This window comes from Desmodus rotundus, chromosome 1 (genome assembly GCF_022682495.2).
Source record: "Desmodus rotundus isolate HL8 chromosome 1, HLdesRot8A.1, whole genome shotgun sequence".
NCBI classification, from domain to species: Eukaryota; Metazoa; Chordata; class Mammalia; order Chiroptera; family Phyllostomidae; genus Desmodus; species Desmodus rotundus.
In genome coordinates, this window is record NC_071387.1 from 96,556,450 (window position 1) to 96,569,856 (window position 13,407).

General features: G+C 42.0%; 1 pseudogene; it reads left to right on the forward strand.

Annotated features, from left to right (window-relative positions):
• Positions 1–3,566: 3,566 nt before the first annotated feature.
• Positions 3,567–9,439, forward strand: LOC112304743 (keratin, type II cytoskeletal 8 pseudogene; annotated as a pseudogene).
• The last annotated feature ends 3,968 nt before the right edge of the window (positions 9,440–13,407 follow it).

Below are 13,407 nucleotides of genomic sequence, written 5' to 3' on the forward strand. Positions count from 1 at the left end.
TAGTTGAAGAAAACTTATAGTATGAAGAAAAGATGATGGATATGTTGGGCAAGATCTGACTGTGGGGCATAAATATCAGAAAAAGTGTAACGGAGGAGGCAGTAGTGATGATTGCACCTTGCGGGTGGATGGGTGGTGATTCACCAGGCAGGGGAAAGGGAGTTTGCCTAAACTTGTGTGATGTGTGGTCATTGGACCAGTGTGGACCTGAGTTAACCTGCCTGGGACAGAACAGGCACCACCGTTAGGCATAGGCACTGGGAAGCGTTGCCATTGCTGTGAGAGTTAAGCATGTGATTGTTTGCTCAACTTGTGTGTATAGCTTTCAAAGTATTGATCCACAGTAGACTGGAAACTTCTTAAAAATAATCCACCACATTGAGAAGCACTGGTGTAGGCAAAGGAATAACAGCCAAGTAGAGAGGACTGGAGGAGTGAAGGAGCAGTGTGGACTGTATGAAGTGGATGTGGAGCATGTGCAGGGGATAGAGGCTTAGGACGGGCTTGTCCCATGAAGACTTTCCACGCTTCGGACTTCGGGAAACAAAACACACAAGTGGATCCAGTTTTAGAATGGTGATGGAGCAGCATTGCAGAACATGGAGTTAAAGGCAGAGAGCCAGTTAGAAAGTAAAAAGCATCTAAAGCTGGGATGGTGAAGACCAGAGGTGAGGAAGGGACTGAAGAGGTATGTGTGTGAAAAGCTGGGCTTTCTGCAACCAGTTGAGCATGAGGGTAGTAGTAGTTTCTTGACTCAAGAATGACAGAGTCTCCTGAGTGGGGATATACAGGTAATAGGACTGTTATTAAGTAACTGGAATATTCTTTCTGTTCAGGAACATAATAGGTACACAGGGAAGGCTGATATGTTGAGTTTGAGTTGTTTGGGGCATGAACAAGGCAGCTGGAGATTGTTTGGGATGCATGTTAATTAGGCTATAGGCTAAACTGCTGTAACAAAGGGATCCCAAAATCATGATTTGAACAAAGGAAAGTTGACCCTTGAACGACATGGGTTTGAACTATGCAGGTCCACTTAGACCCAGACACCAAGGGACAACTTAAGTTTTGGAGGAGTCAGAAGGTATGCACACATTTTCGATTGCATGGGGACGTGGGGCCCCTAACTGTCATTCAGGTGTCAGCTGCCATTTACTTTTTTTTTTTAATATTTTATTTATTTATTGGGGGGGGGAGAAACATTTGATGTGAGGAAAATATGCATCTGTTGCCTCTTGCACATCCCCAACTGAGGACCTGGCCTGCAACCCAGGCGTGTGCCCTGACCAGGAATTGAACCAACAACCTTTTGGTTAGTAAGCCAGCACTCAGTTTGCTGAGCCACACTGGCCAGGGCTGCTGCTTCTTAACAACTCTTGAAATGTAAAATCCATTCTTGGCTACCTGATCACAAAAACAATCCACAGACCAGATCTGGCCCAGTCCCTGTCCTAGATATAAAGTGATAGCTGCTCTCTGGAATTGTACGTGGCTTTGACAGAGGCCTAGGTTATGCTGGATATGTTTTGCCTCCGCTCTGGCCTTTTGAAGAAATGCAAGAGAGATAACCTCTTCCAATGCATACCCTTCAGTTGCTGTGAAAGTTCAAATTCACAGGCTTTTCTCAAAATACTCAAAGTATCCTGAGAAAATAGCTGAAACAGCTTTTGTAAACAAAACAAGAAACCTCAGGTTTACAAATTATTCTCAAAAAGAAACGAAGTAGGATTTTGAGTACATATTAGATGGAACATAGTGTTTGTAAACAAAACCATATGCACCAATTCTGGGAAGTACCTTCCCAACCAAATTTAAAAGCAAATTTAGATGAAAACAGACTATTTTGAAAACTGAAAGTAACTTCCCAACATGAGTTTGAGCATATCTAGCCAAGACACAGTAATTATTGTGCAAATGAATGCAGATTTGAGAGTTCACAAAGTTAACTTCTCAAGGTGAGTGAATTGTACCAATCCAGTGAAAAGATTCAAGAGTTCTCAAAACCAACCCCCCAGCAAAACTAGATGAAAACCAGTTTTTGTTAAACTCCAAAAGATCACTTCAAAAATAAATGTTCAAGCAAATCTGGATGAAATAAGAACGACGCGTTTGTTGTGAAAATTAAGCTCAGATTCGTAAATTCTCAAAATTTACTTCCTGCCATGAGGTTGGGCAGATGTAGCTCGCACAGCTGTTTTTGTGAAAGCAAGCTCAAATTCACATTCTCAAATGTAACCTACCAGCATTAGTTTGACCAAATTTAGATAGAAAACAACAGTATTAACTCATGAAAGTACACATTTATGACTTCTCAAAAGTTGCTTTCCAACCTCTAGTACTGGCCAGGATTTAAGCACACTACAGCTTATCTCCCACTGATTACAACTTAAAGTTGGAAAAAATACAATTTCAGTCAAACCTTGGTTCTCGAACATCTCCCATCTCATAATTTGGTTCTTGACCAAGTAGTTAATGAAAAAAATGTGTTGACTGTCAAACAAAACTTTGGTTCTCAAACCGACAACCCTTTCATGCTGATACCTATACCATCTTTTACACATCCCTCAGGCATGATTCAGTTTTCATATAAATCCCTTCTTGAACAGCCTTCTGGAACAAATTAAGTTTGACAACTGAGGTCCTGGTGTACCTGAGGACTCTGAAGAATAAAAGCAGTCAGATTAGGGAAGAGAGTCAAAATTTAATCCATACAGAAGTGTTTCCTGGTATTTTTTCCTTTTTTATGGACTTTACCTCTGAGGTCAGGCTGCCAAAACCCCAAAAGAATCCATCTTAGTTCTGGCCAGACAACCAGGGAAAGAATTTTTTCTTTCCCCACCCCCACTTCTGACCTCTGAAGGTAGGCATGACTGCAACAGTTTGGCTCTGGCAGCTAAAACTGTTTTCTGGGCAGGGGAACCAAGAAAAGGGGACACTCTGAAAAGGTAATCACCACTTTATTTTTCTTTCCCTGTTTCGCCCAAGGGTGGCCCTGCCATAGAGCTATAGCTATGGTGCTACGGGCAGCCAAAACTTCTGAAGAACTCTGTCTTTCTGACCAGAGGTTAAATTGCCTGCTGAAACAAAATATTCATGAAGAATATTGAATCTCACAACACAATATTCAAAATGTCCAGGATACAATCCAGAATCACCATGTGACCAATTCTCAAGGGAGAAGTTCACTGACAGTTGCCAACCCATATCAAAACTATAGAGCAGCTATTGTAACCACTGCATGAAACAATATAAACACTTTAAATGGAAAGAGTTCTTAACATCCTCAACAAAATACAAGTAAACTAAGTCCAACAGTGTATTAAAAGGATTATACACCATGACCAAATGGACTTACCACAAAAGTGCAAGAGTTGAAGATAACAAAATCAATCAATAGACTATACCACATTAATAGAACAAAGGAAAAACCCATATAATCAACTCAATTGATGTAGAAAAGGCACTTGACAAAAATCCAATGCCCTTTCATTATAAAAACACTAGAAAACTAAGAAAGGAACTTCCTTAATGTGATAAAGGACACTTAGGAAAAACTGACAGCCAACATGTTCATTGGTGAAAGACAAAGCTTTTCCCCTGAGATCAGGACCAAGACGAGGATACCCATTTTCACCATGGCTATGCAACATGGTACTAGAAGTTGGAGCCAAAGTAATTACATAAGAAAAAGAAATATAAACTTAGAACAACAATAACAAAAAATTTTTAAATGGGCAAAAGACTTGAAGACACTTCTCCAAAGAAGATATACAAATGGCCAATAAGTACATGAAAAGAAGCTCAACATCACTAGTCATTTAGAAAATGATAAGCCACAATGAAATACTCTTCACACCCATTAGGATGGTAACTATCAAATAAAAACTGGAGTGTTGGTGAAGTGGGGAAATTTGAACTCATGTACATTGCTAACAGGAATATAAAATAGCGCAGCTGCTGTGGCACATAGTTTGGTGTTTCCTTTAAAAAAACAACAATTACCATATGGCTGAGCAATTTCACTTCCAGGTAAATACCCAAAATAATTGAAAACAGAGATTCAAGTTGATACTATACACCAATAGTCATTGCAGCATTCACAATAGCCAAAAGATGGAAACAACCCCAAATCTCCATCGACAGAAAAGTGGATAAACAATGTACTGTACACATGAAATGGAATATTAGCCTTACAAAAGGAATAAAGTTCGAATACATGCTACATCATGGATGAACTTGAAAACATTATGCTAAGTGAAATAAGTCAGACAAAAAAGACAAATACTATATGATTCCACTTATATGAGGTATCTAGAACAAGCAAATCCATGGAGGCAGAAAGAATAAAGGTTACCAGGGAGTTGGTTAGGGGGAAATGAAGAGTTACTGCTAATGGTTACAGATGTTCTGTTTCGGATGATGAAAGAAAAAATTTTGAAACTAGATTGTGGTGACGTTTACACAGCATTGAAAGTGTACTTAGTGCTACTGACTGTGTATTTTTAAAATTACTACTATGAACCTATTAAAATGACCAAAATCCACCTTGGCTGGTGTGGCTCAGTGGATTGAGCTCCAGCCTGTGAACTGAAGGGTGGCCAGTGTGATACCTGGTTGGGGCACATGCCTGGGTTGTAGGCCAGGTTCCTGGTTGGGGGTGTGTGAGAGGCAGCCAACTGGTGTATCTCTTGAACATCAATGTTTCTCTCCCTCTCATCATCCCTTCCCTTCTCTCTAAAAATAAATAAATAAACGAGGAGAGGCTTAGGAACCTCCAGGACATCTTTAAACATTTCAACATCCAAATTATAGGGGTACCAGAAGGAGAAGACAAAAAGCAAAAAATTGAAAACTTATTTGAACAAATAATGAAGGAGAACTTCCCTAATCTGGCAAAGGACATAGACTTCCAGGAAGTCCAGGAAGCTCAGAGAGTCCCAAAAAAGCTGGACCCAAGGAAGAACACACCAAGGCACATCATAATTGCATCACCCAAGATGAAAGACAAGGAGAGAATCTTAAAAGAAGCAAGAGAAAAGGAATCAGGAATACCTACAAAGGAGTTCCCATAAGACTGTCAGCTGATTTCTCAAAAGAAACCTTGCAGGCAAGAAGGGGCTGGAAAGAAGTATTCCAAGTCATGAAAGGCAAATACCTACATCCAAGATTACTGTATCCAGCAAAGCTATCATTTAGAATGGAAGGGAAGATAAAGTGCTTCCCAGATAAGGCCAAGTTAAAGGAGTTCATCATCACCAAGCCTTTATTATATGAAATGTTAAAGGGATTTATCTAAGAAAAAGAAGATAAAAAATATAAACAGTAAAAATGACAGCAAACTCACAGTTATTAACAACTACACCTAAAACAAAAATAAAAGCAAACTAAGCAAACAACTAGAACAGGAACAGAACTGCAGAAATGGAGATCACATGGAGGGTTATCAACAGGGGAGTGGGAGGGAGAGAGAGGGGGGAAAGGTACAGAGAATAAGTAGCATAAATGGTAGGTAGAAAATAGACAGGGGGAGGATAAGAATAGTATAAGAAATGTAGAAGCCAAAGAACTTATAAGTATGACCCACGGACATGAACTAAAGTGGGGGGAATGTGGGAGGGAGGGGGTGTGCAGGATGGAGTGGAGTGAAGGGGGGAAATGGGACAACTGTAATAGCATAATCAATAAAATATATTAAAAAAATGAAAAACAAAATCACCTCCAAAAATAAATAAATATTTACTTATTTTAAATAAATAAATAAAATCTCTTTTAAATATTTTAAAAAATAAAGTCTTTAAAGATTTTTTATTTTAAAAAATAAATAAAGATTTATTTATTTAAGATAAATCTTTTTTAAAGATTTATTTATTTTTAGAGAGAGGGGAAGGGATGGAGAAAGAGAGGGAGAGAAACATCAATGCATGGCTGCCTCTCACTCGAACCCCCACTGGAAACCTGGCCCACAACCCAGGCATGTGCCCTGACTGGCAATCAAACTGTCAACCCCTTGCTTCACAGTCCAGTGCTCAATCCACCAAGCCAGACCAGCCAGGGCTAATCTTATAATAAATAAATAAAGTGGCCAAAATCCAGAACACTGACAACACCAAATGCTGGCAAGGATGTGGAGCAACCGGAAATGTTATTCATTGCTGGTGGGAATGCAAAATGCTACAGGCACTTTAGAAGACAGTTTGGCAGTTTCTGAGAAATCTAAGTATACCCTCCAGTAGTTGTGCTTCTTGGTATTTTCCCAAAGGTGTTGAAACTTTGTCTACCCAGAAAGCTACACATGGGTGTTTGTAGCACCTTTATTCACAATTACCAAAACTTGGAAACAATCAAGATCCTTTGGTAGGTGAATGGACAAATAAACTGTAGTACAACCAGACAATGGAAAATTATTTGGCACTAAAAAAGGAAATTTACTATCAATACATGAAAAGAGCCCTGGCTGGTGTGGCACAGTGGATTGAGCACAGGCCTGCGAACCAGCAGGTCATCAGTTTGATTCCCAGTCAGGGCACATGCCTAGGTTGTGGGCTGGGTTCCCGGTGGGGGCCACACAGGAGGCAACCACACATTGGCATTTCTCTCCCTCTCTTTCTCACTCCCTTCCTCTCTCTCTCAAAATAAATAAAATCTTTTTTTTTAAATTTTTATTGTTATTCAGTTACAGTTGTATGCCTTTTCTCCCCATCCCTCCACCCCACCCCAGGCAAACCCCCCTCCCTCCCCCACCTCCACCCTTCCCCTTGATTTTGTCCATGTGTCCTTTACAGTAGTTCCTGTAATCCCCTCTGCCCACTGTCCCCTCCCCACTCCCCCCTGGCTATTAAAATCTTAAAAAAAAAAAAAAAAACATGAAAAGACACAGAGGAAACATAAATGCATGATTCCTAAGTGAAAGTCAATCTGAAATGGCTACATATTGTATGATTCCAACTATTTGAGATTCTGTAAAAGGTAAAACTGTAGACACAATAAAAAGATTAGTGGTTGTCAGGGCTTTGGAGGGAGGAAGGGATAAATATGTAGGTGAAGAACAGAATTTTAGGGCACTGAAACTACAGTGTATGATACTATAATGGTAGATACATGTCTTTATACATTTGTTCAAATGCATAAACTGTACAACCCTAATGTCAGCTATGGACCTATGGTGATGGTGTGTCAATGTAGGCTCAGAAATTGTAACAAATGTACCACTCTGGAGCAGTGTTGGGAACCGCCCTGCCTGGTTTCAGAAATTGTAACCCCTTGTGGCTAAGGTTGAGTAAAAAGACCTTGGGACCATAAGCCACTTAGGAGACAAAGCTTATTTTCCTTGTAGGGGCACTGCCTCTGCCCCCTTTCACCTCACCCTGCTTGGCCCCTGGCAGATGACTGGTTAGCCAATGACCAGTAAGATTCCTCAAGGGTGGGACAACCTAAGACAGGCATGGTCGTGAAGGGCCCCTCAGGGAAGGACTTGGGGCGCTACAGAAAAAGGGGGTGATGGACCCTTACCCCTCAGCTTTGACATAGCCTGAGTCCTCATTCTGTCTGCAAGAAATCTACTAGTCTCTTGGCTGCCTTACTTCCGCTGCCTGACTTAAGCCTGAAACAATGCTGGAGGTGGGTGTGGCCCTGTGCTGGAAAGTGCAGGTTCCCTGGAGCAATCAGGCCTAAGAAAGAATGCATAAAATCCTGTGAAACCTGCTTTGCTAATACCCTCAATTTAAATGATAAGGGTCCAAGCATGAAATGAGTTTGTTCCCCAAAGTTTTATGGCCCTTCTCCTTTAAGAGATCAGCCACCTTTCCTCTCCAAGAAGATCACATCTTGGTAGACCTATTCTCATCTGTGGTGGCGGGGGAGGGGGGGGCAGTAGGGGGAGGCCCTGTGGGTGGAGCTCCCCCACAGAGTAGCTTTTTGGCTCCTTCTTGAATCTGTCTGGTTTGTCCTCCCTGCCTCCACCTCAGCCTCCACCCCAGCCTCCACCATATCTGTAAAGATGACCCAGAGGTCCTTCAAGGTGTCTACCTCTGGCCCTGGGGCCTACAGCAGCCACTTGTTCTCAAGTGGGCCCAGCATCAGCACCTCGGCCTTTTCCTGGGTGAGCAGCAGCTCCAGGCTTGGCCTGGGTGCCAGCATGAATCTGGCTGGGGGTTTTGGTGGAGCTGGGAGTATGGGGTCCATCAAAGCCATCCAAGTGAACCAGAACCTGCTGATCCCTGTGAAGCAAGACTCTTCATCCAGGGCCCCAGCATCCAGGCCATGCGCAACCAGGAGAAGGAGCAGATCAAGAGCCTCAACAAGTTTGCTTCCTTCATCAATAAGGTGCGGAGCCTGGAGCAGCAGAATAAGATTCTGGAGACCAGTGGACTTTCCTGCAGCAGCAGAAGAGGACTCACAATAACATGGACAGTATGTTTGAGGCCTACATCAACAACCTTTGGCGGCAGCTGGAAACACTGGCCTAGGAGAAACTGAGGCTGGAGGTGGAGTTTGGCAACATGCAGGGGCTGGTGGAGGACTTGAAGAATAAGTACGAGGATGAGATCAACAAGCTCACAGAGATGGAGAATGAATTTGTCCTCATCAAGAGGGATGTGGATGAAGCTTACCCGATCAAGGTAGAGCCGGAGTCCTGCCTGGAAGGGCTGACTGATGAGATCAACTTCTACAGGCAGCTGCATGATGAGGAGATTCATGAGCTGCAGTCCCAGATCTCCCACCTGTCTGTGGTGCTGTCCATGGACAACAGCCACTCCCTAGACCTGGACAGCATCATTGTTGAGGTCAAGGCCCAGTACAAGGAGATCGCCAACTGCAGCCGGGCTGAGGCTGAGGCCATCTACAAGATCAAGTATGAGGAGCTGCAGACATTGGCTGGGAAGCACAAGGATGACATGCATCACACGAAGATGGAGATTTCTGAGACTAACCAGAACATCTGTAGATTCCAGGCTGAGATCAATGGCCTCAAAGGCCAGAGGGCTTCCCTGGAGGCTGCCATCAAGGATGCTCAGGCCAAGGTGGCTGAGCTGGAAGCTGCTCTGAGAGCCGCCAAGCAGGACATGGCCCAGCAGCTGCATGAGTACCAGGAGCTCATGAACATCAAGCTGGGCCTGGACGTGGAGATCACCACCTACTGCAAGTTGCTGGAGGGCGAGAGAGCCAGCTGGAATCTGGAATGCAGAATATGAGTATCCATACCAAGACCACCAGTGGCTACTCAGGTGGCTGAGCCCAGATTACGAGAACCTCAACTATGGCCACCTCAACTACAGCCTGGGCTTCCAGGACCAGTGTGGGCTCTGGCAGGAGCTCTGGCTCCTTCAGCCACAACAGCACCAGCACCAGCTCCAGCTCCTCCAAGACAGTGGTTGTGAAAAAGATTGAGACCCGTGATGGGAAGCTGGTGTCTGAGTCATTTGATGTCCTGTCCAAGTGAATGACTACTGCAGTCCCTCCTGTCCTCCAAGCTGGCAGGAAAGGTGCTCTGTAGGAGAGCAGAAGGCACAGGAGACCCACCTGAGACACATCCCCAAGCCTCAGCTCACCCTTGTGGTGGGGACGTTTACTGCCTGGGGCACTGCCTCTTACCCATGCCCCTAACTAAAAGCCAAATCAAGTGTTTTTTTCCTCCCAAAATAAAGCCTCAGCTGGCTCCGCTAACAACCCCCCCCCCCAAAAAAAAGTACCACTCTGGTCGGGTAGGCTGTGGATGTATGGAAGCAAGAAGTGTAATAGGAAATATTGGTACCTTCTGCCCAATTCTTCTGTGAACCTAAAACTGCTCTTAAAAAATAAGTATTTTTAAATGGTAAACTTTATCTTATGTACATTTTACCACCATAAAATTAAAATGAAGCCCTGAGTGGTGTGGCTCAGTGGATTGAGTGCCACCCTGTGAACCAAAGGTCGCTGGTTCAATTCCCAGTCAAGGCACGTGCGTGGGTTGCAGGCCAGGTCTCTGGTAGGGGACATGTGAGAAGCAACCACACATTGATGTTTCTCTCCCTCTCTTTCTCCCTCCCTTCCTTTATTTCTAAAAATAAATAAATAAAATCTTTAAAACAAAAAGCAAAAAAACGAGGAGAGGCTTAGGAATTTCTGTGAAAACTTCAAACCTTCCAACATCTGAATCAACGGGGAGCCAGTAGGAGAAAAGGAAGAGCAAGAAATTAAAAACACAATGAAGGAGAACTTCCCCAATCTGGCAAAGGAAATAGAGTTCCAGGAAGCTCAGAGAGTCCCAAAGAAGTTGGACCCAAGGAAGCACACACCAAGACACATTGTAATTACATTACCCAAGATTAAAGATAAGGAGAGAATCTTAGAAGCAGCAAGAGAAAAGGACACAGTTACCTACAAAGGAGTTCCCAAAAGACTGTCAGCTGATTTCTCAAAAGAGACCTTAGAGACAGGCAAGAAGGGGCTGGAAAGAAGTGTTCCAAGTTATGAAAGGCAAGGACCTACATCTAAGATTGCGCTATCCAGCAAAGCTATCATTTAGAATGGAAGGGCAAATAAATTTGTGCTTCTCAGATAAGGTCAAGTTCAAGGAGTTCATCATCACCAAACCCTTATTATATGAAATGTTCAAGGGACTTATCTAAGAAAAAGATAAAAAAATACAGTGAAATGACAACAAACTTACAACTATCAACAACCAAACCTTAAAAAACAAAAACAAAAAGAAACTAAGCAAACAACTAGAAGAGGAATAAAATCACAGAAATAGAGATCATGTGGAGGGTTATCAGTGGGGAGGGGGAAGGGGAGGGGGAAGAATGGGGTAAAATGTACAGGGAATAAGAAGCATAAATGGTAGGTAGAAAATAGACAGGGAGAGGTTAAGAACAGTATGGGAAATGGAGAAGCCAAAGAACTTATATGTATGACCCATAGACAGCAAGTAAGGTGAGGGAAGAATGATGGTGGGAGGGATGTTGGGAGGGAGGGTGGAGGTGAATAAAGGGGAGAAAAAAATGGGACAACTGTAATAACATAATCAATAAAATATATATTTTTTTAAATCTTAGATATTTCTTGTACCAATATTTTTTCTGATATATTGCCTTGGGCAAGGAGAATGGAAAAAATAAACAAATGGTACTATGTCAAACTAAAAAGTTTTGTACAGCAAAAGAAATCAAAATGAAAAGACAACCCACTGAATGAGAGAACATACTCACCCATGATACATCTGAGAAGATATCAATGTCCAAAATTTATAAAGAACTTATACAACTCAACACACACACACAAAATTGAATTTTAAAATGGACAAAGAACCCTGAATAGACACTTCTCCAAAGAGGGCTAATAGACATGAACAGATGCTCAATGTCACTGATAATCAGAGAAATGCAAATTAAAACCACAATGAGCCCTGGCCGGTGTGGCTCAGTGGATTGAGCACCGGCCTGCGAACTGAAAGGTCGCCAGTTGGATTCCCAGTCGGGGCACATGCCTAGATTGCAGGCTAGGTGCCCAGGTGAGGGCATGTGAGAGGCAACTGATCAATGTACAGTATCTCTTGCACATTGATGTTTCTCTCCCTCTCTTTCCCCCTCCTTTCCCCCTCTCTAAAAATAAATAAATAATATCTTTTTTAAAAGATCACCTCACACCTGTCAGAATGGCTATCATCAAGTCAACAAACAAGTATTGGCGACGATGTGGAGAACAGGGAACCCTTGTGCACTGTTGGTGGGAATACAGATTGGTGCAGCCACTGTGGAAAGCAATCTGGAGTTACCTCAAAAATTTTAAATGGAAAAAAATGAAAAAAATTGTAATGGGCCCTGGCTGAGTGGTTCAGACAGTTGGAGCATCATCCTGTACACCAAAAGGTTGCTGGTTCGATTCCTGGTCAGGGTGCAAGCAAGTGTGACCCGGATCTGGACTCTCACGGTTCCCAGTCCCTGCATGGATCCCAGTCTGGGTGTGTACGAAGGCAACTGATCCATGCTTCTCTCCCATCAATGTTTCTCTCTCTCCCTTCTGCTCTGTCTCTAAAAAAGCAAATTATCAGTGCAATGAAAGAGATGAATATATTTCTGTAACAGAGAATAATAGAGGAAACCAATTTAGAAGGTATTGCCATGAAAATTTCTTTACAATGATATTCAAGCAAAAACCTAAAGGATGAAAGGAAAACAGATATCAAACCAGGAGAAGAGTGATTCAACTAGCAGAGGGAAGAATAAGGGCAAAACATCAGAAGGAATGAAATATTTGTAAACCTTACCGGTTTTCACCCCTTTTGTCATACTTCTTGTATCTGAAATGACAGTTCTCATATTCATTTATTTTCATTTGCTCATCTATTTGATTTTAAATATTTTCACTTACCAGGTGCCGAGTACAATTCTAGGTGCTCTAATCATGAGCGGAGAAGGGCGAACACTGTGCTTTCATGCCATAATAAAAGATCGAAATTGTTGAGGGTCATAAAAGAAGGAAGATGGGTCGTAGAAATGCGATACACGTTGTCTCGGCATATTTTCTTACTTTTAAAATTTGCATTAACTCTCATCATGAATTTCTGTTATTTGTACTATTTGTATATTTTGATTCTTTTTACATAGAATTCAGGAAGATGTTGTATGTTTTTTTAAATTTATATGCTATTTAATGAAATGCTTTCTCTATTTGTAATATTCCTAAGGGATTTCCAAGAACTTTCTTAGTTATTTCAATAAAAAGACTTTGTTGGGCACTAGCTGGTATGGCTCAGTGGATTGAGTAATGGTCTGTGAATCAAAGGGTTGACAGTTCGATTCCCAGTCAAGGCACATGCCTGGGTTGTGGGCCTGGTCCCCTGTCAGGGGAGTGCAAGAGGCAACCACACACTGCTGTTTCCCTCTCTTTCTCCTTCCCTTCCCTTCTCTCTAAAAATAAATAAATAAAACCTTTTTTTAAGAAAAGACTTTGCTGGTATTATCTTAAAAAAAAAAAAAAGCAAATGTCCTCAAGTGAGGATTAAAAAAAAAGAAAAAGAATGTACGCACCCCTATATTCATTGCAGCATTATTTACAATAGCCAAGATTTGGAAGCAACCCAAGTGTCCCTCAGTAGATGAGTGGATAAAAAAATTGTGCTACATTTACACAATGGTACATACTGTTTGGCCATTTAAAAAAAAAAAGGAAAGAGAAGAAGGAAATCTTACCCTTTGCAACAGCATGGATGGACCTGAAGAGCATTATGCTAAGTAAAATAAGCCAGTCAGAGAAAGACAAGTACCATATGATTCCACTCATATGTGGAATCTAATGAACAAAATAAACTAACAAACAAAATAGAAACAGACTCATAGATAGAGAAGAGACTGATAACTGCCAGAGGGAAGTAGGGTTGGAAGGCTGGGTGAAAAAGGTGAAGGGATTAAGGGAGAAAAAACACCTCAT